The following is a 25,588-nucleotide window of genomic DNA, read 5'->3' on the forward strand; positions in this document are numbered from 1 at the left end:
CCAATGTTTCCATTGTGTCCTGTTATAAACAGAACAGATTCTTACTGAACTTATGCAAATAACTAGATTGCTATGAAAATAACAATACTCTCTCACTAAAAGTTTCCAAATTCCTGAAGACTCAGGTAGGGAGAAAAAGATAAATGTTTCAATTTTGTTTACAAAAGTATAATTTACCCTTTGTAAGAGACATTTACATTTGCAAGAGAAATCTCTATCTGTAAAGGTATCTCCCTCTCTGTACCAGGAAGAAGGGGGGATGACTTTATTTCTAGAAACTCTTACCAATGCAGAAGGCAAGGCCTTAAATCTGCATAATAACCTTACTCTTATTTACTGTGCTTTTCTGGTAACCTCCCATAACTGACTCTCCTACTCCCAACATCCTCCTTTGTCTTTAGTTAAAGATAGTTTTCAAGATGAGAGCCTCTGCCATTTTGGTGAATTGTTCAGTTTTCCTGAGTATCTCGCACGTATATATGTTATAAAACTTTGTTTGATTTTCTCCTGTTATTCTGTCTCATGTCAATTTAACTCATAGACCAGCCAGAAGGACCCAGAGGGTAGAGGATTTGTTTTCCTCCCCTCCACCTGGAAATGGAGAGAAGTGTTTTGAGATACACATTGGGGGAAGCATGGGCAGGGCTGGGCAATGGGTTGTCTGTGATGTGGGGAGATACAGGATGAGAAAATTCTTCTAGAGTGTGGAATAGGGTCACTAGGTGAATAGTGGTACAATTTATTCAGATAGGAAATCAGGGACACAGTCAAGGAGAGGGAAAAGAAGACCATGATTTTAGGGTTGGATCATTTTTTTTAATTTAATATATTTAACATATAACATTGTATAAGTTTAAAGCATACAACATGTTAGTCTGATACAGTTATATACTGTAATATGATTACCACTGTAGTGATATTTAGCACCTCTATCACATTACATAATTATTCTTTCTTTTTGGAGTAATTATGTTCTAGTCTCCTAGCAAGTTTGATGACTGTAGTACTATATTGTTGTCTGTGTTCACTATACTATGCATTAGATCCCTAGGGCTTATTTACTACTTGTTGCAAGTTTGCACCCTTAAACAACTGTCCTATCAGCCCACTCCCCATGGCCTAGTAATCACACTTTTACTCTCTGTTTTTATAAGGTTGGATTTTTTAGATTCCACACATAAGTGATATTATATAGTCCATGTCTTTCTCTGTCTGACGTCTCACTAGGTATAATATGCTCAAGGTCCATCCATGTTGTCACAAATGGCAAGATGTCCTCCTTTCTCATGGCTGAGTAACATTCCATTGTGTGTGTGTGTGTGTGTGTGTGTGTGTGTGTGTGTATCTGTATCTCACATCTTTACCCATTCATCCATTGATGTGCATTTAGGTTATTTTTGTATCTTGGCTATTGCTGGGGAGGATGTGGTAAAAAGGGAACACTTATACACTGTTGGTAGGAATGTAATTTGGTCCAATCACTATGGAATACAATATGGAGGTTCTTTAAAAAATTAAAAATGGATCTACCATATGATCCAGCAATTCTACTTCTGAGTATATACCCCAAAGAAATGAAAACAGAATTTCAAAGAAATAAATACACTCCTATGTTTATTGCAGCATTATTTACAATAGCAAAGATATAGAAACAACGTAAATGCCCATCAATGAATGGATCATTTTTAATACATAATGCCTATGAGACATCCAAGTCATAAAACCAACTAGGCAATTATATACATAAATTCAGGATGCAGATAAAAGCTGGGGCTTAAAGGCTTAAGGTTAATAATGATAGACTTAGAAATGGATTAGGTAACCCACAGGTTATTTTTAAAAAGGCATAGAAAGAAAATAATAGGGCCTAGAGTTGAGCTATGATGCACTTCAAATTGCAAAACTCAGACAGAAGAATCTATGCTGGCAAACAGTGCTGTGGAGGAGCATCCACATAAGTAAGAATAAAAGAAGAAGCTTCTGGTGTCAGTAGCTAGAATTGAGAGTGTGCTTAGAAACAATGATAAGCCACACCTCCTGTCTCTCCACCCCCTGCACACCACAAATTTTATCACCCTCAGCTGCCAGGCACTTCATACGGCACAGGTAAGCAGGGCATCCCAGCCCTGCACACTCTTGGCTCCACCTATACTCAGGGCCCATGGAGGGGTGGCAGGACCCCTCCCACTGATACATCCCCCCAGGCATAGGCTCCCTATAACCTCAGACTCATTGAGCACACTAGGAGCCCCAGTGATACACAAGCATGGCCCAATGGTTCAAAACACAGGCTGCCGCCCCAAACTATGGCAGAGCAGACGTTTTCTCCATGGACCTGGTAGACTATCCCAGTGAATGAAATGGCCTTCTAAGCTCACATCTGGGCCAAGGGAAGAAATGGCCCTTATACCCAGCACCCAATGTACAGTCCCAAGTCAACAGCACAGAGAGGGGTCTTGAGTTCCTTGGGCCAGCTCATCACAGCTGCTTTCAAGAAAGCACAAGTTACCTTAAGTCTATGGGCTTCACTGAATAAAGACAAGAAACAATGACTAAAAACCACACAAAGAGACATTTTTCAGACACACCCCTCCCAATAGGGCCCAGCAGTGAGGGGAGCAGAAAACATTTTAAGAGATCATCTCTGCCGCTTCTTTGTTCCTCTGGGCTGTTGGTCCCAGCTGATCCAGATTCTGGTTGTTTTTTTGATGTGACTGTGGGGAAGTGAGAGCTTAGAGCTTCCCAGTCTGCCATTTTGTGGATCAGTACCGTATATTTTATTCTGTCTATTATACTCCTTCTCAATACACAGTCAAAATTAAGAAAAAATAAAATAAAGAAAACAATAGACATTGCAGTCAGTTTTCAAATTTGAATAAGGGTTAATAACACAGATGGAAACTGGGTGATTGTGAACAAATTGGGAAGGGATTGGTAAAAGAATTTTGTGTTTTTTGGGAATCTATCAAAATGTTCAAGTATGTTCTGTAAAAACTTTAATATGTTTAAAAGTGAAGAAAATAAATGATTCCTCATTACTCCCTCTGGTCCAACCCTCTGTCTTCTCCTACCTCAATGCTGCACAGCCTCCACTCCGGCACCTGTAACCCCGGGTTGGTTGAACTCACATGATGAAACATCTGCCTCCTGCTGGACTATGCACTTCTGCTCTCACTCATCTCTATCCCTGTGTTCACTGCATGCCTAGACCCACTGCAGTACCTCACATGGTTAAAGAGAGAAGCCTTTACCCGCAAGGCCAAGGGATGGATGAAAAAACCACAATCTTTCACATTTCTCCTCTGCAAGAACGTCCTTAATGGAGAATGGAATAAATTAGTTTACATGTTGGCAAGGAGAATTTCTTGATTATTCCCTGATCTTTCATATGCCTAAGAGGGTCCTAGTGAAATGTAACTGGAACTAATATTGCCCAGGTGCACTTAGAAGATCCAGGGCAAGAGGAGAAACCTGCCCAATTGGCAAAAGATGGATAAATTCAGGAGTGAGAACAAGTCCCTACTCACCTGTTGTTTCATTGTCAGGAACTCAGCCACAACCTGTCTTCCTCTGTGTTCTCATCCAGGCACTGTTGCAAAACTAAGCAGATAAAGCTGAGGAAACAGAAAAACACTGTGAGATTCCAGTCTTTTAAAATATTGCTAGAGACACCAGTCATGAATCCCAAAACATACACCTGCCAGTGACCCCTCCCTACCCATGTGCCTACAGATGACCTGAGACAAACAGGGGAGCTCTCTCTTCTCCCAGGGCCAAAGGTAAGAAGGCTTGGATACTGCTGCTCATAAGGAAGATAGCAGTATCCCCATTTTGTAGATAACAAATAAAAAATCATGGGGTTTTATACTTTAATTAGGCCTCCTGTTTAGAAGTATTATTTAATTAATATTTAATTCCTGGGGCTAACACCAAGTCCTAGGAAACCCTTATAATTATCACATGAGGAGTCTTGTCTCCACAGCAAGGACACCACTCTAGAATTTCTGAGTTATTAATTGTTAGTGACATGTAAACACATTGCTTCTCCAACACCCACTCCAGCCCTTTAGAGCCCCCATCCTCCCTGCTGTACTCTGCTCCCCACCCTCTGGATACACTTATCCTCGGCTATCTTGGCTCCTCCACAGGTGGGATTCAAGCAACATCAGGACATTGACACTGCCTCTGCTCCACATGGCCTTGGACATGTGGCCAGGCTACTTTGGAATCTCTTTAATGGTGGGTGGAACAATCCAAGGACTCAGGTCCTGCTAGCGTTCTTCAATGACTCCCATCATGCATATCAGACACTAAAAACCCCTTGCACAGGAAAGAAGCAGGAGTGCACATGCATAAGTCTACTGTTGTGTCCCACAATCTGCATGGGGCAGACGGGGTCAGCAAATGTAGAGGACAAATAATGCAACATGTCAGGAACAGAGGTGGGTTACAACCCTTTGATCCTGAACTCCTGAAAAGAGAAGACATTTCTGGTAGTATGAATTGAGACCCTGTGAGTTGAAAATACATATATTGGCTTATATAATCCTATTTCCCTCATGTTTATGGATTTGTTACTCACTTAACAAGTGAAATGAACTGTGTTCAGAAAGCTTTAATAATACAACAAAATTCCATGCTAGAAAATGACAGAGCTGCAACATAAACTTGCCTCTGTTGTCTCCGAATCTCAAACTCCTAAACATGCTTGTCTTGGGAGGTAGACCCCAGACCCAAGTTTTACCTGGACGTCACCTCAGATGGATGATCTAAGACTCCTCCCTCTTATCATGACTATTCTCCTTTCAGCAAGTTAGCACAATTACTCCCCATGTTAAGTTTCTCCCAATTCAGAGGAACTTGCAGCGCATTGACCCAAATTCCTTAACATCAGCCCCTCCTCTCCTCTGTTTTGCACAGGTTTCACCTACACTTACTTATTTCAACACATACACACCAGGAACAAACATTAGCATGTCCCTCCAACCTTTTACCATATCTGATGATCAAGACCACATTCCAGATGACTCCAAATACTATATCATCCTTTCCATGGCTGCATCTGTCACATCACATGATTAAGTCACTGACCAGGTCTAATTCCAGTGTCACAAATCTCCCAGAGGCCTTCAAAATTATCAGGCATCCTACTTGGTAATTAAGTCAGCCTTTCATGCTGCATAAGTATTTTGGACCTTCACCAAGCCTTTTGAATCTAAAAATTTCTTACCTTTCCTCTCACTTTCCCCAAATGGGATCATCTCCTACTACACTGATGAATTAGATAATTTGAAGAAATACTTCAGCTCACTGCCATGAAGTCTACAAACATTCCTGAATTCTTACCGAGTAGTGACTCGTCTCCTGACTAAATTGAAAAGTCATGTCAATCCTTGTTTATTCCAATTGTATCCCTTTCTTTCCTGCTCTAGAGGAATCTCTTCATAATTGAAACAAAAACCTCTCCTGAGCCAACTTCTATCTAGTTTTTGCCCCATGTCTTCCCTTCACAATGAACTTGAATGATCAGTACTCATTGAATTACAGTCTCCTCACTCCCCCTACACCTTAGACTTACTAAGATCCCCAATAATCTATGTATTAACAAATCTTGATAAGATCACAGTTATCTCCCCATAATTAAATCCAATGAGTGTTTCTGTGTCTTTATCTTACTTGAAAAAAAAGCAGAACTGGACCCTGATCTCTTTTTGGGATGATTACTTGTCCTAGGCTACTTGACATCTCAGGCTCTTGATTGCCTGTAAACCCGGTCACACCTCCTTGGTGTCCTTCACAAGGTCCTTCTCATATAGCAACAGCTCAGCACTCAGTTCTACCCCTTGTTCTCTCTATTTACTCTACGCTGTCTTGGAAGTCTTATGCGTTTCTTCCATTGTTTCAATTTCTCCCATTGTTATCTCTACGATGACACTGTCTAAAAACCACGTCCAGATTTCATTTCTGAGGTATAATCCCTACACGTGCATGTTATGGTTGTGGGTGCCACTCAAATAAATAGTAATCTTTACTATAGATATTAAAGATTTTGTTCTTATTATCTTTAAATTAAATCAGCATATAGGACATTGCTCTGGTCTCTGTTGCATATCCAGTAAAACAAAAGACTATCAGGAACTAAGACTAGATGTCTGCCCCAGCCAGGGACCAGCCCCTATATGATAACTAGCCTGTAGTCTTTGTTCTGTAGGATGGTTCTTTCGAACATTAGTCCCCCCATCTTCCACCTTTCTAGCAAGCTGTAATGAAACCCTTTCTCACCTACCACCTAGCCTCTTGACTGTTTGCTTGTCTTGCAGTGAGTAAAAGATCCCCTTTTTGGCGGTAACATAGGCACCTAAATAAAACATATCTCCAACTGAAGCCATTAACTCCCCACTCACCAACTAAATATTCCTACTCTTCCTGTTCATCAATATCGTATGACGGCTCCAGTAAATATCCAGGAAGTAATGTTTAACACAAACTCTCAGAACCACATAAACAAAACCAAGCAGTGCTGTTATCAGTAAACTGAGCACTGTTACCATCCTTTATTCCCACCCCAGGATCCACATAACTATTTCCAACCTATACACAGTTTCAGTTTAAAAAGTCAATTCCTCAGAGATTCGCTTTTAAAACTACTACCTAAGTAAGCATTCCTCCTCTTCTTGTCTTGAATACAAGTTGACTTTTCCTTCAGCCATTGTGAAATAAACTCAGACATGTTCTTTTAATAACCTTTGAAATAGTTTGAAATAATTGTAAAATGATTATAATCACACTGTATATTTGAAAAGTGAGATATAAAGGTATAGAGTATAATCCTTATTTTATAAAAACAAATGCGTGTTTACCATGCATGGGAAAGTTGATTCCATATCACACTGAACAGCGGTTATCCTCAGTGATGAGAGTGTGAAGTACATGGTATGTTCTCATTAAAAAGCAATCTTTCTGCCAGGATGCTAGTAGATTTTTTTTTTCCCTGTTTGAACTTACAATTAGATGCTTTGCATGCTTTAAATAAGGAACTCAAGCTTTAACATGTCTTCTCTGTCTCTCTCTGGTTTGTTTTCAGTTTTGATAGTGCAGGGAGTAAGGTGAACATCCCTGAGGACTCCTCTTGTTGAATGGACAAGTGTGGTCCTGGTGAAAGCCTTCACACAGTGTGGCTCCTAGAGATGTGGCCAATGGGCACTAATTCCCTTTCAGTGTTTGACAAAGCAAGATTCACCTTCCTCTGCTGTTTGTTCTGTTTTGTTTTGCATTATGTCTGCTATTTTTGAAGATGAATGATTGTGTCCAAAAGTTCCAGAAATAATGATGAAATAACTTCCAGAGATAATGATGGGAGTTTTATTTCCAAGGGAGTATTCTTGGCACCTGATTAAGCTCCTTTGTCGTTAATCAAAATATAGATTGCTCTGGATTAGTTCCATCATTTCAACAGTGATAGCAGCATCTTCTACAATGGTTACCAAAAATGACTGCTTTTTTTGAAAGCTTTCCCTTGGAGCCACTGGTATGTTATTACTTTATCATCTTAAAAAATTAATTCTGTTTCTGTTTTTTGTTTTTTGTTTTTATTTAAGCAGCTGGATGTTTTTGAACTGAAAATGAAAAGTATTTATTATAAAAGTACCCATGATATGCCCGTAAGGCTAGATCAGGGCATATCATTTATTTGTTACAAGATGTGAAAATTCTAGAATTTTTTTCCTTTGATCTGTAAAATTTTCCCTCTCAACAAAGTTTTCCTGTCTTGGGGCTGGCACTGTGGCTGAGTGGTTAAATTTCCACATACTCGGCAGCCCAGGTTCACAGGTTTGGATCCTGGGCATGGACCTACTCCATTCATCAGCCATGCTGTGGAGGCATCCCACATACAAAATAGAGAAAGATTGGCACAGACGTTAGCCCAGCACTAATCTTCCTCAAGCAAAAAAACCAGGAATATTGGCAATAGTTGTTAGCTGAGGGTTAATCTTCCTCACCAAAACAAAAGAAACTAAGTTTTCCTTTCTTTATGTTCTGTAACTTATTTTAAAGATCCACTGGGTCATGTCTGGTGAGAGAGTTCTGTTGGAATGAGGATAGTGCAGCATACAACCTGTCCTTCATATCATCTGAGCCTTACCCTACTTTGCACAAAAGACCAAGGGCTGGCCTGTTGAAGACAGGCCTATTTTTCCACAATGATTTGAGAGATGCTGAGACCTCTTACTGCTTTCCTTATACCCCAAATTACACTAATTACACAAATTAGAAACTTAATATTTTAAGTCTTGAAGACTTTTCATCATGAGTTTCTATTAAAATATGACTATCTAGGATGGAAAGCAGCCATCATCCAGAAGGTGGTTTCTCCTTCCATCTTACTTCATCCTCCCTGCTTCCAGTAATCCTCATATGGGAATGGGGTAGTTTCACTGAACTTGTCTACAATATTCAAATGGTCTTATATGGTGGTTTTTTTTCACTAGAGTATAACTGACATATAACATTATGTTAGTTTAAGTCATACAATATAATGACTCAATATTTGTATATATTGTGAAATGACTGAAAGACAGTAAGTCTAGTTAACATCTGTCCCCATACACAGTTACATTTTTTTTTCTTTGTGATGAAGTTATGGTGTGTTTTAGGATGCAGAAGAATCAACGGCAATGTCATATTTTTCTGCATACAGTTTGATGAATTTGGTCATAACTATATGTATTTGGACCCATGAGATCATCACTACTGTCAAGGCCATAAACATATCCACCACCTCCCAAAGTTTTCTCCCACTGTTGTTATTACTATTATTCTTCTGTGGGAGGAACACAACATAATATCTACTTTACTAACACATTTAAGTATACAATATAGTATAGTCAGCTATAGGCACTATGCTGTATCATAGAAATCTAGAACTTATTTATCTTGTCTAACTATCCTCAGACTATCAGTTTCCCATTTCTCCATCTCCCAACCCCTGGCAACCACCATTCAAATTATTGCTTCTAGGAGTTTTACTATTTTTGATTCCATATATAAGTGAGATGGAACAGTATTTGTCTTTGTCTGCCTTATTTCACTTAGCAAAAAGTCCTCAGGTCCATCCATGTTGTCACAAATGGCAGGAATTCCTTCTTTTTTAAGACTGAATGATATTCCATTGTATATACATACACCACAAATTCTTTATCCATTCATCCATCGATGACATTTAGGTTGCTTCCGTATCTCAGCTATTGTGAATTATGCTGCAGTGAACACGGGAATGCAGGTATCTCTTTAAGGCCCTGATTTCAATTCCTTTGGACATATACTCAGAAGTAGGATCGCTGGATCATATGCTAGTTTTAAGTTTTGGAGGAACCGCCATACTGTTTTCCATAATGGCCTTATTAGTTTACATTCCCACCAACAGTTCACAAGGATTCCCTTTTCTCCACATTCTCACCAACATTTGTTACCTTTAGTTTTTTGATAATAGTCATCCTAAGAGATCTGAGGTGATACCTCATTGTGGTTTTGATTTGCATTTCCCTCATGATTAGTGACGTTGAACACCTTTTCATATACCTATTAGCCATCTGTATGTCTTTGGAAAAATGTCTATTCTGGTCCTTTGCCAAATTTTTAATCAAGTGACTTGTTTTGCTATTAAGCCAACACATAAGAAAAGAGAAAATTTCCAGGCATTACGGATGCTTCCCAGTTGATGCAGGTGACTTTGGATTTACAATGTTATCAAAATATCATGTTTTGTGCTTTTACTTCAGCAGTTATTATAAGACTAGCTATGGTATGGCAGATAATTAGGATCTTCCAGGTTTGAAGTCTTACAACATAAACACAATGAGTGTGAAAGAATTTTTGATTATTTCAAGGGAATTACTGAGATCATAATCAATCCATGGAATCTTGGATTCATAGGTACAAAAGGAAATTAAGGTGAGGATATGGTGATTTGGCATCACTTTCAATCTTGAGGAATAGGTATCTACTGTCTGAGTCTTTGAATAAAGATAATGGAAATCAGGGATTTGTGGTGGGTGAATACATTTTCTGAATTACTTATTTTTGAAAATGACTATTTGGGTTATGTAAACATTAGGAATATGGGAGTGAGCCACTAAGAGTGGGCTGGTTGATAACGTCTCTATTGATTTAAGCCATAAAGGAGCTATGAACACCAAGTGGTCAATGTTAACCAAATGAGTAGTCAAAAAACACAGAAATGGTGAGATGTAGGATTTAGGAAAAGACTGGGGACCATGTGTCCTAACAGGGAGTACCAGGACTTGTGCACTTGAGATTGTCAAGGACAAAAATAGAGGAAAATCACACTCAAACAAGGAGGAAGTGTTACAAGGTGACGGAGGAGAAATGATCTAGAGTGGTCCTGAGTTTTGACCTTGAGCTTTCTATTCGTGACCCAAATTGGCTTGATGAAGTCCCAGGACACAGGTCAGATCTATCCCCAGAGAGAAAGAGGGAAGGTGGAAGTACAAAACAGGCAAGATAACTGTCCTAAGAAAGCAAGCTTCATTTATCATTTATATCCAACTCCATGATTTATTTTTAGAGGCAAGAGAAAAAGAAGTATGATAGTCAAGACTTCACAGAGGAAGCAGCATTACTGTGGGAACCAACCCAACTCAAAATCTGGTTTAAGCATCTCCATCCCTCTGAGGATGTGCAGTTACATACTTAAGAGGCTGGTTACTAGAATTCCATCCCTTCTTGGCACTGAGGGATCACTAAGAGGACACCTTGGACCAGCCCAAGTGGCTCTGCTGGAAGGAGAGACTGCAAGGACTCCAGGCCTGCACCAGTGCAGGAACTGGTAAGTCCTTTGGATCTTGCCAAAGCCTTGCAAAAACTTGTGCCTAGTTTCACACGTGAATTGCTGCCAGCTGTGCTTGCAGGTGGTCTGCACTCCAGCCCCATGCCCACCCCTGCCCAGTCTTCAGATTTGACAGGGATGATTCCAGGAGTAGGTCTGAGCATCCAACAGCTCCAGTGCAAACAATTTCTGGCGACTGAGGAAGATCTCAGGAAAAAGGAAAGGATGGTGAAGATGGCAAGAGAAAGACCCGTGGTATTGGTGATTGTGGACAGACTCAATAGTGAGGCAGAGAAAGTGAGGGGCCAAGAAGGATGTCCTAACACTATGAAAGAGACAGAGGATAGTGCAGATGAAATGGAGCATCACACTTTATTGATGTCTCTTTGCAGTGTCCCTAATGTTTTCTTGCTGAGCTCTTGAAACTTTAAAATATACTGATACACTTCTCTGGAAGTTGATCACATTATTCTGGAAGGTAGACAGCCAAGTCCATCAGAAACAGCCCCCTCAGCCCATAACTAGCCCCCATCACCAAACCCCCTCACATTGCACTACTGTCAGAGCCCAACAGGGGGCAGGTACTTCCAGAAATAGGACTTGGACCTGGGCCAGGCTCTGGGCTCCAGAGCAGGGGGGTCAGGGAAGATGAGGCCAAATACTTTGTAGCCCAATCCTCTCTACTGACACACGGGGAGACTGAGGCCTCAGGCAGGAAGGTACTGCTCTGCTACTGATGTGCTTTTGACTTGGAGAGGCCCACTTCACTCCAACCATGGGCAGGGCCTGGGGGAGAGGCTGGGTCCAGCTCAGATACAACTTCCTGCAGCTCTGCAGTCAGGCAGCTCTGAGCTTCACCAGCCCAGGGAACACGGATGGCGGCTTATGTGGATTTTCCATTCATTCAGTGCTAAGATGGGCCTGTTGCCCCAGCTTCAAGGGGAGGCTGGGAGGATCTATTTAGAGGATATTTGCCAAGTGCTGAGAGCACAGGGCCCATGCAGGGCTCTTTCCTCCCAAACCGCAGGATTCTGATCCCCTCAGCCCCACCTCTAGGCTCACTCGCCTCCAGATAATCCTCCATCAGTGTCCAGCAGCTACAGGTAACTGAAGTATGTGCCAAGGAAGAGAACAACACAACATCCTGTGCCATTCGGATGGGGTTAGTGATGCATTGCGGCTCTCAGATGCCTCCAAGGACTCTCCCCTGAAACTCCACACCCCAGACTCCTGGCCACCCAGGCTCCCACATAAAGCACCCTAGGACCCTTAGCTGCCTCCCCTCAATTCCCTCCTCTCCCCTCAGGAACACCAAACACAACCTAGTCACCTCCCAAGGCCACCTTTTGACAAATCCTAGGGTATGTGGTCCCTTCACTTCCCCACCCCAAATCCATCCTGGGCCCAGCCTTTCTAGGTCTCCTCCCGGTCACTTCCGATGCAGGCATTTTAGGCTCTGTGGCACCAGGAACGGGGCTGGAGGAGAAAAGCCCCTCTCTCCTGGTGGAGACCTCCAGCCAGGAGGGAAGAGCACCCCCTTCCTCTGACTCCTGGGCCCCTCCCCAACAGGCACCCTCACCTGCTGCTGCTGCCTCTCTTGGGCTCACCAGGGGTCCATCTCCAGGGTGGCCAACATAGAGGTTGCCTCCTGCCAGCGTCAATGAGAGAGTCAGTGAGATCATACTCTGATCCACGTCCCCCGAGGCTCCTGACCTTGGGCTCTGAACATCTGGCCCCAGTCACCCTGTACCTATCCTGCTCCCACCTCCAGCTGTTCTGATTCTAGATCAGTCCCAGCACCAGCTGTCACGTGTCTGAATGACCTTGGGCCTGTCCTGGCCTCCCTGAGCCTATTTCCTCATCTGCAAAGTGTGACGAGAACCCCACCTGCCTCCCAGGATCTCCTGAGGACTCAGTGTCATCTGACTGTCATCATTGCTCTACCCTCACCCCTCCAGGTGGAGCCAGCACACTCCCCTCCTCCCTTGAACCTCGCCATGCCCCTGTGAGGCGTGTACCACAGACTGTCTCCCTCTATTTCCCAGAGAAGGAGACCCAGACCCATGGAGGGGCAGTGACTTGCTCAGGGGCTTGCAGAGGAGAGGCCACTCCCCTTCTGAGCCAGAGACCTTGATCCCCCTGCCTTCCCATGACTCCCAGCCCCACCACTGACCAGAGTCCTGTCCTCTAGTCTCTTGGGGTGTGTCCAGGTTGCCAGACAGGCTGAGACTTGCATGGAGAGAGACGGGTGTCTCAGGGGCCCCTTGTCAAGTGGCTTCTGCCTGCCTCACCCCCAGGAGTCTCTGAACCAGGCTGGGCCTGAGCCCATGCCAAAGGCCTCACCTCCATAGGAACCCCTCAGGACATTCTCCTGCACAGAACTCTTCCTTCATACACTCAGGAAAAGGACCCCCAAGTGCCATGCTGGGCTGACAGGGTAGAGGGTGACTGGGCACTGGGTAGTGACATTGGCTTTCTCTTTTCTATGGAAAGTTTTGACATCTTGTCAGAAAGGATCCACTAAGATCCATTAAATCTTCCAGATACTTCTCAGTGCCATCTGGGGTATACATCACGGCAAACAGGGAACTGGGACGGAATCCCACTGGGATTGATAAGCAGTGACCACTATCGGGGCAGAGTGGAGAGTCACAGAGAGCACACATATCTGTCCTAGGTCCACCATTCGTCCCAGGGCTGGGCAGCCTCCGTGTCTCCTGGCCCATGGGATCCTGCAGTGCCCATCCCTGGGGAGGGCAGGGTGTCCTCCCCCGTGAGGTTCAGTGAAGACAGAAGTAGCAGTGGCCCTGACTTTTGAGGACAGACTAGGACAGAGGGCCACCTCTCTTCCCCTCACCTCCTCAAGATCTCCAGCCTCCATGTTACCTCAATGATAGCTTCCTGCTCACTCACTGGTCTTTGGTGCACAATTTCTTAAATTTGGGGAGGCTCTTCCTGAGCAGAGGGGTGGAAGGAAGGAAAAATTGGGGAATATTGTGAGAGATTTAAGGGCAAATTCCTTTTGTTTAAGAACCCAGAAGACCAAAATAGCTTGGATGTGGGTTTTCACTGGGTTCCTCTGAGCCCTAAGGTCTCTGTGGGGACTCTCCGGTAGTCACCTGGGGCCTCCGTTCCCGTATCTACTGAGCAGATTGTTTTGAAGAGTGTTGATTTCGGCTGGACAGAGAGTTCTGTCGCTGCAAAGCAAACACTTGAAAAGCTCCAATATGGTTCACCCAGAATCCAACATTTAAGGAAACTGATTCCTGAAGCAGAACTGCTGGCTGACGTTCTCAGAGAGACTCAGCCAACTGCCAACCAGGCCAGTCCCTATCCCCAGGGTCTGCTGTCTTCCAGGAGGTCCCACCTCACTGATGGGGCAATGCCAGCCCTATGGGGGATGTCTGGTACACCTGGTTGTGCTTGGACAGAGAGTAGCCTATCCACCTGAAAACCTATCCCCATGTCTTCTTCAGATGGTGAATTGAGGGGCGTGGCAGAGCAGAGAGGATGGGATGGAGTGGGGAGAAGTTCCTGAGGACTCGCACTTCTGGGAAAGGGAAGGGAGTGAACTGTGAGGGGGAGCTGGAACCCTGCTCCCTCTGGCTTCTGTCCCCTCATGGACTTCTCCTGTCCTGGATGAGACTGATGCCCAGGGAGCCCAGGGAGGGCACACCTGGGACCTGAGGAGTAACACTCACAGGGAGGATGATTTTATCTCAACCCAAGGAAGGAGCCCAGAAAGAAAGTGAGCTTCCCAACACTGGGCACAGAAGTCCGGGTCAGCATGCCCCTGGCAGGAGGGGCCTAGGGATTGTGCAGCGGTTCAGGCCACAGAATTCAATCCTGAGAGCTGAGAAAGGGGAAGACGCCAATTCCAGAGAGGGACTCTACTGGTCCCTCCCAAGACATACCTTGCCCACCTGGATCCAGAGTTCCACTACCCTAGCCCTGTCCTGGACCATCAGGCTCAGGTCCCTGAGACAGATGATGATGATACAGTTGGCCACACTGTGGAAGTGTGTGACAGTGGTATGGACGGTGGGCACCATGTGCTCATTGCCCCTGTTGTCCTGCTGGGACCAGATGGAGTCCAGGCACTTTCAGGGCACCACCTTCTTGACCAGCTCCTGAGGAGGATGGAGAGTGTCACCAGGCCCTGCCACAGCCAAGCTCAGCATCCACAGTCCCCCACAGTCCCAGGCAGTAGTCACTGGTCAGTTGGAGCTCAGGAAGCTGAGCATGTGGCCTGAAGCTTGTGGGAGTCCCTGGGTGTTGTCTATGCCCAACAAGTGTGCCCTGCACAGGATAACCCAGGACCCAATACCGTGGGGAAGGAAAGTGGCATTTGCTCCCAGCCCAGTCTCACTTCCTTCAAACACCAGGACACGGCTCACACCTGCCCATCTCAAAGGACATCTTCCACCCATTCAGATTACACCTTGGATCCATTCAGATGCACACTCCCCAGAAGCTGCTACAACTAGAGGCTTTGCTTGTTTGTCTCCTGTGTAGTAAAGTACAGATTAGGTGCCTAATACGTGCTGAGGCTGTTGAGGCCTCCTGGGCAGATGGGTGAGTGACTGAAGGACCTCGCACGTCAGTGAGCTCTCCTCCCTCATCATAGGCCAGACTTGCCCAACTGCCTCTCTGTTCTACCTCACTCATCTGCAGAGCCACTCTGTGCAGCAGGTGCTCCTAGTGCCCACCTCTACTGTCCACGTGGGGATGGTGAAGGCTTGGGGTTAAGAAAGTTGCCCAGTCACAGGGTTGGTTAGTGGGAGAACTGGGTCTTGGACCCAAATCATTGGATTCCGAATCAGGGAATGGCAGGTCTGAGGCAGCTGATGGCACAGGGATGGCTGGCCCCACTTGGCCTGAGTGCTCTGCTGCTCAGTGAGCCAACAGAGTCAACTGCTTTGCCACCGTTGGGGAGGGAACTCCAAGGGGTTAGGCTTCTCCTCCCTCAGCAGGTTCTTGGTGGTCACAGCTCAGGGGCAGGAGGGGTCTGGGGCTGGATATGGCTCTGCTGTTATTTCTGCAATTGGAGGTGGAAGTCGTACGAGAGCCAATGGTCCATCTGGCTCCAGCTCAGGAGCTGGCACTGAGGTTGAAGTTGAGGTTGGCACTTGCTCTGGCCCTGGAGGAGGTAGTGGAGGTGACGGTGGCTAAAGATCTAGCACAGGTGGTGGAACTAGAGCTGTAGCTGGCTCAGCCCAGGAGCTGGCCCTTGCTCTGGCTCTGAAGCTGGCTGGAGCCGTAGAGCTGGGGCTGCAGTAGGATAAAGAGGAAACCTCACCAACATACCTAACTTTCCCTGTGACTTTCCAAAGACAAGAAAGACTCCACTGCCTTGAAGGGAACTCCAGACCATGAACCCCACCACAGATAGATTTTCCCAGTCTGCAGTCCCCTCACCTTCCAGCTCTGCCTCAGTGGGCTCTAGATGCTCCAGCTGGACCTGGAGAAGGTGGGAGTGGCCCTCCAGGTTTGAGCCAAGCAAGCTGACATGCATTAGGCCAACTTCGACTTGAAACAGGCAAAGTGCAGGGGCTCCCAGAAATCCTGAACCAGGTTCAGCCAGGTTCCCACCATAGAAGAGATGGCACTGGGTGAGGTGGAGCAAGGGGCAGTTGGGCAGCAGAGTCAGAGGCCAGCCTTTCCTCCCACAATATCCTTGTTTGGGTCTGGGCCCCTTTGCCTGCCCTTTTCTGTCCAGCAAGAGTCCCAGCATCAGCCCCAACCCCTGTATGGCCATCCTGGCAGTGGCAGGGCTGGTCATCCAGCAGGTTGAACACAGAGTCTGTGTGTCTCTCCTTTCTACTGACACTATTCTCTTGAAGGCCTGGACACAGTCCACCCCAGCCCTCCACGTACTTGGGCAACTGCTGAGAATTGAGACAGGTTTGTGAGTAGGTTGTTCTGATGGTGAGAAGGAGGAGATTTCAAGAAGGAGAGGCAGATCAGATCAAAATGGGACTATGGTGGAGATGGGTCTCTAGGGGACAACCCAGCCTAGCCTCCCCTCTGGTCCCCAGGGGGCCTCGGACCCCATCCACTGTTCTCCTGACCTCCTGGAGTGGAAGCCACTACCTCAGTGCTCCCATGGGAATGAAAAGATGAGTGAGAATCAGGGTTTTGCCAGGCCCACTCCAGTCATAGCCCCTATACCCTACTCCTACCTTATTCTATAGATACAGTAGGCCCTCCATCGGAACCCACAGACCACTCACTTTTTAAGTTTGTTCCTCTGGTCCATCATCCTGGTCAGAATATGGGTAGATGCCTCCAGATGTAAAGGAGGCTATGAGGGCATTACATGTGACGTATGGTAGACAGTACCTGAGAACGATGTCTAGTGTGACTGTCTGACTCTCAGACTAGAATTGAGGCCCAGGGACTGTGTCTGCTTCATTCATTGAGTTATGCTAAGTATCTCAAAATGTCCTGTATATAGTTGATGCTAAATATACATTGTTGAATGAATGAACACCAACTAGAACCATCTCAGATATTCAAGTAGGACTGGTGCCCCTCTGCTGCCCCACAGATCCCTAATTGGCTACACCAAGCACAAGGACCAGGAATAGCTAGACGGAATCTCAAACTCCTTGACATGGTAAATTTCATGTGCTTTTTCCAAACTCAGAAATGCCACATCCCTGTGGTAGTTGAGGCAGACTTTTTTCATGGGGGAGAGAGAAATAATCACCATGAACAACCACAGAATGTCCAGTAGCCCTTTCTGCAGAGTCAGGCACCAGGTAAGCACCTGCCATGGCTGATCCCATTAGTCTCCACAAGAACCCTGTGATGTTTACCCTCTCCCACTCCAATTTTCAGAGGAGCAAACTGAGGCTCAGAGAGGTGCGGTGACATTCCCAAGACACACAGATGGCAGTAGACAGAGTCATCCCTGCGCTGAGGATGGCGAGAAGACTATCTAGTGAACAGCTTGGTCCAGGAGCTGATGGGCCGTGTTGAAGGCCAAATAGTTGAACACGAAGGTGGTGACAGTGGAGATGTTTCTCCGGGAAGGCTGGAACCATGGACTCTGCTAGATTCTCCACCACGTCTGCCTGGAGTGCTCGCATCCTGCAGGCCTCATTGAGGTTCAGGGTTGACTCATATTTACACAGGGCATGATGAAGAGGGACATACAGTCAGTGGCAGCACCATGAACCACCAGGAGGATTGAGGTCTGGAGCTCACTAAGGAACTCCCAGCCCCTTAGGCACGTGTGCAAGAGGAAGTATGGGAGTTCCCACACTGAACAAGGTTCTGGGCTTTAAAAGTACAACCTGAGTTTGGGCAGAGGAAGGATTCTACAGTGAGTTCCTTCAACGCACTTTGTTAGCTAAGGAACAGCAGATCTCCCTGTATTAATAAACTATTAAGAGCACTATCTCAGTGAATCCTCAACACAAACATCACTAGATTAGAAAACAGAAGCTTAGGGTAGTCAAGTAGCTGCTCAAGGTCATACAGGTCAGAACTGAGAACCACTCTAGGCTAAGACTTCATGACATTCCCTCTAAACTGCCCGAGGCTTCATCTGCTCCAGACATGGAAGAGAATGTAGGGACCGCACCCCTCCCCAGTTTGAAAACAGCATACTGGGCAGACGCACCTTACAAGAATCCTGTTGTTTTCAGAAAAGACACTGATTTTTCTTTCTTTTAGATTAAAGGGCTTTTTGAGACCCTCATTATAGAGATCCCAGATTCAGCAAAGGGGAAAATGCCTGAAGATTCCAGGGAGAGAAAAAGCCAATCCAGAGCAGGATCTGAGCAGATGACTCAGGGAGGAGAAAATCCATGTGGCTGGTAAACTGCTGATAGGTGGCTCCTAGTCATCAGTGGGGCAACTGCAAATCAAGGAACGCTGCGATTGCACTGCACAACCTGACACCAGATAAGCAAAAATTTAAAAGAATGAGAAATCCCTGGACCAGGCTGAAGGCAAGGAAGCAGCTGCCATCAGAGACTGCTGCTGGCAAAGGCACTACTATGGCCTCTTTGGTTTGGAATGGCTGTAGCTATTAACATTTTATATATGCATATCTTTTCACCAGCAGTCCCATCCTTTGTGTACATCTTCAGCATGGGATTAGTATGTGTAACAGACTGAATTATGTCCCCCAAATTCACATGTTGATATCTTAACCTCCAGAACTTCACCACATGCCTATAGCTGGAATTATGGTCTTTAAGGAAGTAACTAAGGCTTAGTCAGTTCATTGGGGTGGGTCCTAATCCAATACGACTAACGTCCTTACAAGGGGTGAGGACACAGAGAAGCTCAGAGAGAAGAAAGACCATGTGGACCCAGAGATAAAATACAGCCATCTACAAGTGAGGAGAAACCAACCCTGCCGACACCCTGATCTCAAACTTCCAGCCTCCAAAACTGTGAGAAATAAATGTCTGTTGTTCATGCCACCTAATCTGTGGTGTCATGTTATGGCAGCCCAAGCAAACTAACAGTCTATGAGGACACACTTGACATTCCCAGCAGCACTGCTCAAATGGCAACAGAAGAGGAGCGGATCAAGGTCCAGCAGCACTGAAAGGCTGCATTGCTATGGCAAATGGCCTTCCTTGGAATGTTATGAAGACAAGTGAGGCCACAGCTCCAGACCTGGCAGATCTCGGTGGTGTGTTCTGTGAGATGACAAGTTGCAGAGAAACATATAGAATAGCTTAATCCCCTCCTCCCACTGCCACTGTGTATAAACAATCCTATGAAGTGTGCTGATGTGTAAGCCTTAGAGAAAGTCTGGAAGGACAGAGGAGCTGACTGCTAAACAGGATATCTGGGGCAGGTATTAAAAGAATCAAAACAGCAGCAAAATGGAAAGATACTCATGATCTAGTGTGAAGTAAAAACAACAAAAATATTTTTTCTCTAATATTTTTACAAATATGTGAAAAGGGCCTTTCTATGTCACCACATAGTTGGTGGGGGAGGAGTGGAGGTCCAGATGCCTTTGAGAATGGCACTGTGGGCTATCCAAGTGGGAAAGCCCTGGGAGGACCCTGGGAGGATCCTCAGATCTGAGTCTGGGTTCTTGGCCCGCCCTAGTCATCTTGGGGTCCTGTGCGTGGAGACCCTTCTCACCCCAAACAAACTTGGCCATTGTTGGTGGCCTGTTGCACCTGCCCCTGTCCAGGGAGATGGAATAACTGAACCCATCCACCAGGTCCTTGATGATCTCGTGGGTGGAGCTCTGCAAAGACAGTGCTCAGCAGCTGGGCCAGGAGGTGTCAGGGGCCTGCCTGGATAATACCACAGGGGGGAACCCCTATTACAAATTCTACTTCCCAGAGCAGACACAGAGGGGCCTCTGTGTAGATCTCCAGTCAGGGAGGGAATGAGATGACACCTCAAGAGCTCAGGATTAACACATGGGTAGAGGAGCTTGGTCCGCAGCATTCACTTTCTATCCTGTCAGCCGTGACCTGGCATATGAATGATACTGGCCTGAAGCAAGGTTGACATGAGGGAAGCCATGTTGTAACTTAGAATAAACTTTGACTAATTCACCCAAGCTATAAATGTTTTACCTTGCATGTAGCCTAGGAGATAAATAGCTACCCTATGGGAAATAATCGTGGATGACACACGTACTTCCCAATAGTGACAGATGATAACCTTTGTTCTTTTGAGTTTCTTAGGAACATGGCAACCTCCTCAGAAAAGAATATCCATGCTGGCACCCATCATCGATGACAACTGAAAGACCTCACGTGGCATCTCCAGTCACCGATGTCGGATGGTCGACGTTCGTGTGCCCCTCCCTTCATGGCCCACTAGTCCCTGTATAACTGCCTAAAGATTATGTGCTTGTTTAAGATGGTCTTTGGGACATGAGTCCACCATCTTCCAATTCTGCTGGCTAATCAAATAAATCCCTTTCTTGACTATGACTCATTTGCAACTGATTGGCTTCAGGGTTGCAGAAAGCAGAACGAGCCCTTGCTCAGTTACATGAACATGATACACCATCAGGCTTCCAACACCTAACAACCTGCTCTAGCCCAGGAAGAGCCCCCTCATCCCCTGCCTTCCCCCTTCATCCTTCAACATATACACAGGATGAGGGGGAAAGGGTGTGGGGCTGCCCAGGTGGGATGACAGTCGTGGCCTGACCTGGAGTGGCCTGCCCTGGGCTGCCCTGTGTTACCTTGGGATCCTCCTGCCAAATGGCCAGAGGCGTTGGAGGTGAGGGCTGAGCCAATGTCTACAGTGACTTGAAGAGGCTTTCAGTCTTGGCTCTCCAGGAGCCAGAACCTTGGAAAGTTGGGATACAACATGAGAAAATCCTGCGCTGTTGAGTGTTTTCAGTCAAGTGAGCTGGATAAGAGGCTGTGTCTAGGATGTGGGTGCCTGATGACCAGATTTCTAAGTTCTGTTGGAGTCTGTCATCAAAGAAGTGAGTCACTTCTCCAAGGTTCCATTACCTGGGCCCCTACCTTCAATCAGACTCACCAAAGCCCCCTCTGGGCTATTGACTGCTTACCCTCCTGGTCCCATGTGATCTCCATAACTGTACACAAATATCCATCACAGCCCTCCCCACGGCTTCCTGGGAATGGAACCAGGGTCCCAGCTTTGACAAGACAGAGCTGAGTCCAGACCTCCTTTTTCTTACTGTTCTGTGGCCTGGAAGAGCTATTGTGCCTCTCAGGACTTCTCCAGGCTCTCAACCTGCACAACGAGGCTGATGCTAGAAACAGCTTCCTAGGGACATCGTCAGGTGTATATGAGATAATACCTGTGGGCTGATGTAGCTGATGCACAAACTCATAGACAGAAGAATTACAAGGGGTGGGACATATCATGGAATACTGCTCAAAACAAGCCTGGCTTCCAGTCGTGTGATCTTGGGAAAATCCCTGCCCTTCTGCCCTCCTTTGCAGGTCTGCACTTTTCTTTTCTAGGAAGATTAGCCCTGAGTTAACATCTGCCACCAATCCTCCTCCTTTTTGCTGAGGAAGACTGGCCCTGAGCTAACATCCATGCCCATCTTCCTCTACTTTATGTGGGACGCCTGCCACAGCATGGCTTGACAAGTGGTGCATAGGTCTGCACCCAGTATTCAAACTGGTGAACCCTGGGCCACCAAAGCGAAACGTGTGAACTTAACTGCTGTGCCACTGGGCCAGCCCCAGGTCTGCACTTTTAAGAGGCTGAAATTAGTAGAAACTCAGATATTGTCATCCACTGGTATTAAACCTTCCATGGTCTCCTGTTTTACTTAGAATGAGACCCAAGTGCTTCATATTGGCCTATGTGGTGGGCAGCCTCCACAATGGCTCCCAATGTTCCCTGCTCCCTGGTGTACACATCCTTGTGTAATCACTACGTGGTTAGTAACTGACTTCTGAACAACAGAAAACATCCAAAGTGATGGGATGTCAAGTCCAAGTTTTAATTATAAAAAGTCTGTTACTTCCTTCTTAGTCACTTTCTTGAGTTCCCTCCCTTCCTCTCTCTCTGTTTCTCTCTCTCTCTCCCTGTCATCTCTCTGGAACTGGGGAATCAAGTGCCGACGTTCCAGTTGCCCTAAGTCGATGCCCCATAGTAGAACACCAAGGAGTGCCCAGCCAACACACAGAAAGGAACGCAGACTCTCAGTCCAAATGAACCCTGACACTGTGTGAGTGAACACGAGAGCAAATCCTTCCCCAGTCAAGCCGCAGTTGAGACACAGCCCCAGCCTGTGATACACTTTGAGAAAGAGGCACCCAGCTAAGCTGTGCCCAGTGCCTGGCCCACTGAAATTGTGAGATGTCAAATATTTGTACTAAGGTTTTAGAGCACTGTTGTCAGAGAGGAACAGAGAACACAGTCTACAACACCACAGAATCTCACCCTATTACCCTCCCCTCCTCTCTCTTCTCAGGCTTCCTCCAGCCACACTGGCTGCCTTTCTAACCATCTCTGGTCAAATTCACCTCTACCTGTGAATCTCTGCACCAGCGGTGCCTTCTCCCTAACACACTGTTCTCAGACAAAGGCAGGGGTGGCTTACACTTGTCATTTGTGTCCCCACAGATGTCACCTTGGTGACGACTTTCAGAACCTCCCAGACACAGTCTCTACCGTCACAGATCTCACACCCAGAAGAGCATTAAATTATTTCCTCCTTCTTGGTCCTATTTAAGTAAAGTGAGTCCATGAGGAAGGGCTGTCTGCTTTGGCTGAAGCAGATGCAACTCCTTCTGGTTACACCAGGCACACAACTGTCTCTTCCAGGCTGAATTTTTCCCACCACACGTCTATTTGAAAGGAAACCATCATTTCTTCCCTCAGGGGTCTAGTTTCCCCAAGAACACAGTGAGCTGTCCTCCCTCCCTCTAATGTGGTACCAGCCCCTAAGCCCACAGCCAGGAAATGAGCACTCAGGTTGAAATTCCACCAGATCCTGAATTCAGTTGCTGCTGGGACCCTCCCATCCATTTAGTAATTCAGTGGTTCTCCTGAGGTCACCTTTCCCCTGAGCCCCAACTCCCAGCCTGCCCTTGGCTTCTTAGAGAAACAACAGGATTTCCTCAGAGCCCTCCCAGCCTGGGGAAGAAATGTTCTCTGTATTAATTTTCGGGGACAGGGGATATTAGAAGAAGTAATTTGGGTGTGTATGTGTAACAATCACTATGAATAGTATTCAACCATTAAAAGGAATGAACTTCTGGGGCCAGCCCTATGGCACAGTAATCAGCAGCCCAGGTTTATGGGTTCGGAGCCTGGCCACGGACCTATACCACTTGTCAGCCAAGTTGTGGCAGCAACCCCATACGAAACAGATGAAGACTGGCACAGATGTTAGCTCAGGGCTAACATTCCTCAAGCAAACAAAACAAAGAGGAAGACCGGCGAATCTTCCTCAGCAAAAAATTTTTAAAAAAAGGAATGGACTTCTGATACATGATACAACATGGATGAACCCTGCAAAACATTTTGCTAAGTGAAATAAACCTAACACAAAAGGGAAAATATTGTATGATTCTCCTTATATGAGGAATCTAGAAGAGGCAAATTTGTAGAGACAGAAAGTAGTATACAAGTTACCAGAGACTGGGCGTGAGAGTGATGGGGAGCTAGCATTTAATGGGGACAGATGTTTGGGATGACGAAAAAGTTCTGGAAACTGTGGTGATGGTTGCACAACATCGTGAATGTATTTAATGCCAGTGAATTGTACACAAGATGGTTAAAATCATCAGCTCTACGTTATGCATACTTTACCATGATACAAAAACAATTTAAAAATGCAGCAGCAGGGTCAAGAAACAGATTACAGGGCCCCTGAGTCTGCATATGGGTCAGGTCGGTGGCCAGGGGTTGAGGTCTGGACCCTGGTGAGGGTCCAGACTGGCCCTGACAGACTCTAGTTTTGAGGTTTTTAAAAGTTAACAGAATTGGAGCAATTTCATGGATTGGGAGATAAGAAAGGAAAATAATCAATTCAATCCCATCTGACACTGAAGATACTTTTTTCTTAATATGAACCAAAAAATCAGTCCTCAAAGGAGGTCTCCTCTCAACTTCTTCTCCCACCCCCTCCCCCAACTCCCAGAAAGACACCACAGTGCAGAGCTGTGGCGATCAGGACTAAGGCCACACTAGTGAGTCAGGCTGGCTGTCAGATCCGCTCTCTGCCCTCCCCTGCCCTGTGACCATGGTCATGTTACTCACCCATCTGAACCTCAGTTCCTTCAACCACAAAATGGGGAGAATCATACTTTGTAGGGAAATTACGAAGGTTACATGACTGTTAAAGGAGTTAGCACACTTCATGGGAATTACGCCAAAAGTCAGTCCCCAAAGGTGGCGTGTTATATGATTCCATTGATACGACATTCTCAAAACAACAACATTAGACAGATAGAAAGTGGAGGAGCGGATGCCAGGGGTTGGCTGGGTGGGTGTGACTATAAAAGGGCAGCATGAGGGAGGGCCTTGTGGTGACGGAACAGTTCTGTACCTTTGTTGCAGTGGTGGTTACAAAAATCTGTCCTATATGATAAAATGGCATAGAACTACACACACACACACACACACACAAATGAGTATACATAAACTAGTGACACACACACACACACACAAATGAGTGTACATAAGCTAGTGACATCTGAAATCTAGGGTCTGTGAATTTAACAATGTCAATTAATGTCCTGGTTGTAATATTGCACTATAGTTATACAAGATGTTAACCACTGGGGAGTAACTGGGGGAAGGGCACAGGGAATTCTGTACTATTTTTTTCAAACTTCCTGTGAATTTGTATTCATTTTCAAATGAAAAGTTAAAAATTAGAAAAACAGTAGTGCATGGCCTAGCACCCTGGGTAAGTGCTGAATAACACGGTTGTCTTTTATAATTATTATCAATTGTAATTGTACGTTCAATTTCTGTCTCAGTACACTGTAAACTTGGTGAGCGAGGGAGCACACCTGACTTGGGTTAACCTCATCCCTTTTGCCCAGCACACAACACGTGCCCAGTCCGCATCGGCTGAACCAAATTTCCTCTGGCTCCTGGGCTGGTGTTCTCACATACATTTTCATTGCACCTTCACAATGACTGTACGAAGTATTGCTATTCCCACTTGGCAGGGGAGGAAATGAAACACCGAGAGGGTAAGTAAACTGTCTAAGCTCTTTTAGACATGGCAGTTTTTCTCTCAACTCCCAGGTCCTCACTTTGCCTTCCTACAAGGAGCTGGAGAGAGAAGTC

At 45.7% G+C, this 25,588-nt stretch overlaps 1 protein-coding gene and 1 pseudogene across 2 annotated transcripts in view; one reads left to right on the plus strand and one right to left on the minus strand.

Annotated features, from left to right (window-relative positions):
- The window catches only part of IDO1 (indoleamine 2,3-dioxygenase 1), a 125,418-nt gene that overhangs the window by 94,172 nt on the left and 5,658 nt on the right, over positions 1-25,588 (minus strand). For both annotated transcript variants that reach the window (XM_044750990.2, XM_044750992.2), the window contains one exon: positions 3,528-3,614. The gene's annotated coding sequence lies outside the window, so the exon portion shown is untranslated. The remainder of the gene's footprint in view (positions 1-3,527; positions 3,615-25,588) is intronic.
- Positions 3,622-25,580, plus strand: LOC139042308 (methyl-CpG-binding domain protein 3-like 1; annotated as a pseudogene).

This window comes from Equus asinus, chromosome 27 (genome assembly GCF_041296235.1).
Source record: "Equus asinus isolate D_3611 breed Donkey chromosome 27, EquAss-T2T_v2, whole genome shotgun sequence".
Taxonomy (NCBI): Eukaryota; Metazoa; Chordata; class Mammalia; order Perissodactyla; family Equidae; genus Equus; species Equus asinus.